Genomic DNA, 4,957 nt, shown 5'->3' with positions numbered 1-4,957 from the left:
ATTAGACTATGGGTTCAGCACTGCTACAAACAAAAATCTTCCTTCTCCAGTTTAGACTGCCGAGACCTCGGGCTGACTGGCACTGCTCGTTAGCTGAGTCAGAGGGGGCCCAAACAAGATAATAAGATTAATACTGGGCTGTGATTATTGACACAGGATTGATTGACTTACTGAATCACAGCATTATCTTACCTGAGGACTAAAAAGATTGTGTTTCATATCGAATACTTAATATTCATACGTTTCGGTACGTGCTTTGTCCTTTCATCGTGCAGAAATACAAATTCATGAAAAGCTAAAACTAACATATCTTGAATATTGATAACAGTGCCATTGATTTCCGTGGTTGCTCCTTTCACATTTCACAGACGTACAGTACACGCACTGTAAACGCCAACACTCGCTGCTTTTTATCTACATGCTCATTCTGTCGGCCCCACTTTGACACCGTGTAAATCTCACTTAATTGCAAGCCGCTGACTGAGTTTACTGAGACAACTCTCCTGGGATCTGCTCTGTGTACTCTGAGTGTCCTCCAAAACGCGGGGACCCTGCAGTGCCTTTCTCACGCTACAAGCACTTTGTTGAGTGTGCGTGTGTGGAGATAGATGAAATCAGCGCTGATCCCAACAATAATACTGTTAACACACACTCATATTCAGCTTGTGAGCTGCTTGCTGACAGATAGAGCAGTGCAATGATTCACATTCTTTTCATAACTGTCTCTTATTTTATCTCTGCCTGACAATATAAAAACATAATTAGAATTCATGCTTGTCCTTAACGCTTCCTACCCCATTACAAACGCAGCTATATTGCTCTGGGTCTTCCCCTCCTCCCCCTTGAAATGAATGACTTTTTTTTCAATGTTTCAATCAGTTGACACTGCTTACTTAACATAAGCCTAGCACTGCCTCTCATGGCATTTAATTTTTGTATCACCCGTATGTTTCTGAGTTTTTTCCCTTCCTGTGTTTCTCCCATGTGGGTCTTCATGTTTGTCTGTGTGGGTTGTTCTTCTTGTTCCTCTCGTTTTACTTCCTCACATGGTTTTCTGTGCTTAAACGGCTGCCCTTTGCTCCTGTATTTAGTGTTGGTGTCATCAGCTCTGTCAAAGAAGTTTGCAGCAACCCTGATAATTGTCCAAAGAGTGATGTTGTCATTTTTATTAATCCCTCTGAGAGCATTGGTAAGATGTGGTTTGGGCATCTGACCTCGATGTCTCCTGGATGTTTCTTAGGTGAGGTGTTCAGGGCATGCCCAAATGGAAAGAGATCCCAGGGCAGACCCAGGATGAGCAGGAGAAGTTAACACTCTGAGCTAGTCTGACGTCCTCCCAGAGAAGCTACAGGCGGTCACTGAGGAGAGGGAGACCTGAGCTTCTCTGCTGCCCTCTGACCCCAGCCTACACAAGGGACAGAAATTGGATGGATGGCATTCTGTTCGAGCACCAGTAACTGAAAAAGTATTGCATGAAGTATAAAGTAGAAAATAAAGTGTCAAATAGTGATATTTAGGCAGCTCTTTACAACCCAGGCAGGCAAATGTTTGTCTGGAAGAAAAAAAAAAACAGTTTGATAATTATTAAGTTGTATGTTTTAGTCCAAGCTGAATCTCCTGGACTGGAAAGAAAAAGACAAAACAGCTTTTTATACCCACGTCAGCTTGCACTGGATACTGTGAACTGCTTACTTTGTTGCAGTGTACTAGCCCTCAGGGGGACAGCTACACAGGATTTGTTAAGATACTCCAGGGAACACAGGAGAGGATGTCAGCAGCAATGCAGAGGGTGAGAAACAAAAGAGCAAAGCTATTTGTGCAAAGTTGACAGCTGCAACCATAATGCTTCAATAATTTCAGAGGATAAGAAAATATGCCGTCGCTCCCTCGAGAAAAGTGCTCCCATCACCTCTTCCCTGTGAGTCCCGTCAATTAGATTACACAATACTGGATAACACAATAAAACAACAAAGGTTGTAGGAATGTGCTGTGGTCCCTTTTCGCCCTCCACTCCTGTTCAGTTTTGAACATTACGTGTTACCATATACAGAGTTCTTTATTTTCACACACTATCATTAGTCACTTCTTATCGACTTACATTCCAGCCAGGCTAGAAAACAACAGTGAGGACTCAGCGTCGAGCTGGACGGGAATAGTTGCACCCAGTGTCGGCCAGGTGCTAACACAGATTTCCATGTAACAGTGTTTTATAATCCCAGTTAGCTCGTCAGCAGCACAGATACAGCGGCGTGGCATTTTAGATCATTGTCTATAATTATGCTTTTTGTAGTAACATGTTGATCTTTATGATATTTTCTCTGGCCGGGACAGCCAAAGAACTGGCTGATTCCAAAATTTTCCTTTGAGGGAAACATCAGCAGATATACACTGAAACTGCATGTCTAGAGCAAAAAGCAACTGGACTGTAACAAAGACATTCATGTTGCATTATTACAGGACAAAGAGAACAAAGGTAAGAGAAAGAGAGTACAGAATCTATGTGTAGTATGTGAAAATATGAGAAAAAAAAACACATGTTCATGAAAGCAGGGAGACTGAGAAGGTAGGACAAGAAAGACAGTCACAAGAAACAGAGTACTGTGCAAAAATCTTCACCCTCTTATTTCTTTATATATTGTTATGACGAAATGGGAAATAGGTGCAGAAATTTCCTGAAGCATGTGTAAACATACACGGAAATACAGTATTAAAGGCAAACACAAAGTCTGTACAATTGTAATGAATTTGAAAGTCAGTATTTGGTATGGTCTCCAGAATCTGCTGATACTGAGTGGGATCCATGTGTCCCTCAACTCTGACAAGATTCCCAGTCCCTGCACTGGCCACACAGCCCCACAGCATGATGGAACCACCACCATATTTTGCTGTAGGTAGCAGGTGTTTTTATTGGAATGCTGTGTTCTTTTTCCTCCATGCATAACGCCCCTTGTTATGCCCAAATAACTCAATTTTAGTTTCATCAGTCCACAGCACCTTATTCCAGAATGAAGCTGGCTTGTCCAAATGTGCTTTAGCATACCTCAAGCTGCATCACTCTCGCATACAGCATCTCCTTGTGTAAAGTGTGCCGAATGTTTGAACAATGCATCTGCTGCAAGATGATGTTGTAGATCTTTGGTGCTGGTCTGTGGGTTGACTCTGACTGTTCTCACCATTCGTCGCTTCGGTCTATCCGAGATTTTTCTTGGTCTGCCACTTCGAGCCTTAATTTGAACTGAGCCTGTGTTCTTCCATTTTCTCAATATGTTCCTAACTGTGGAAACAGACAGCTTGAATCTCTGAGACAGCTTTCTGTATCCTTCCCCTAAACCATGATGGTGAACAATCTTTGTCTTCAGGTCATTTGAGAGTTGTTTTGAGACCCCCATGTTGCTACTCGTCAGAGAAAATTAAAAGAGGAGGGAAACTTACAATTGACCCCCTTAAATACTCTTTCTCATTATTGCATTCACCTGTATGTAGGTCAGGGGTCACTGAGCTTACCAAGCCAATTTGGGTTCCAATAATTAGTTTTGGAATCAATAAAATGACAACAGTGCCCAAATTTATGCACCTGCCTGATTTTGTTTAAACAATTATTGCAGACTTTCTGGAAATCCAATAAACTTCATTTCACTTCTCAAATATCACTGTGTGTCTCCTATATGATATATTTAACTGACATTTCTTATTGTAACAACCAACGATTTATACAGGGAAATAATGACTATTAACAAGGTTGTCCAAACTTTTGCATCCCACTGTATCTGCAAGTATACAGGTCATTAAGATCTTTTGCTCATTTACTAAATGCAGAATTTCTTAATCTAAGTTTGTTGTATCCACGAAAACATACTGGCAGCATTTAAGTTGATTCAGGATACACACCCTGACAAAAAGTGAAATTAAAGTTTAAAATACTTTTTACCCCTCAGTTTTGTGATGTAACCCATCACCCGTGTCAGTCATGTGTACATGTACTGTCACAGCCTAGAGATCTTTGGGAAATGCTAACGGCAAAACTCTCTGCATGTGTGCATTATACATTCAGTCTATGTTAAAATGCATAGACTCTTAAGCCAGATCACAGCCTGGAGTCACAAACAACTATATGGATGGGAAGCCTTTGTGTCAGCTTGTCAGTGAAGCTTATGGAAATTTAATCTGCAATGATTTTTTTTTTTATAGCTCTAAACCTTTTACATCTTCCTATAGTTTAGATTATCTAACTCCTGTGAGAACAGCTGCAAAGCTAACTTACTTGTTTGGCATGTTGAATACAGTGTTTGAACAAGTCCTTGGCTGTCCTAGAGTGCACGCTAAAGCATAAACTTAAAGCCTAGAGAAGATCTGCAGCAACCGTTTTAGATGGTATTTCACAGATACTTCACAGAGCTTGAGAGGATGTGCCGATTCCAGGTGTGCAAAGATTGCAGAGACTTACCAAAGAGCTGTGATTCCTGCTAAACTACATACATATAATCCATCATTTATATAGTTAAATGCTATACTCCCCCATCAACAAATCATTAACTTCAGCAGCTAATATAAAAAATATAATATAATAATGGTCAGATGTATTTAAAGTGCCAGACACAAGAATCATACCAACAGTGGCTGCTACTAATAACATAATGCTGTTTCCAAACTGCTGAGTGTCGAAGTGCTGCTGACAGAATAAAGGGTATTCAGTCAAAGCAAACTCACAAAGGCAAACATTTGTCCCTAACAGCAGGATGCACAGCACTGGTAGGACTAAAGACTTTGTTGAAATAATGCTTTGTTGTTTGTTTATGAAACAGGGCGGATGCTTTTTTTCCCCTTTATCTTTGCTATAAAAGAGGTGGGGGAAAAAACATACAGAACCATATAATAGGAAGGTCATGCTAAACTTAGAAATATGTCACTATAATGATATCTAATTATTTGGTAGAAAAGCAGCAGGTGTGGAACCATC

Source organism: Diplotaxodon limnothrissa, linkage group LG6 (assembly GCF_057381915.1).
Source record: "Diplotaxodon limnothrissa isolate DT_005_m linkage group LG6, D_limnothrissa_male_GT1.1, whole genome shotgun sequence".
NCBI lineage: Eukaryota > Metazoa > Chordata > Actinopteri > Cichliformes > Cichlidae > Diplotaxodon > Diplotaxodon limnothrissa.
The sequence above is the reverse complement of the archived record's forward strand: the minus strand, read 5'-3'. Positions refer to the sequence as shown.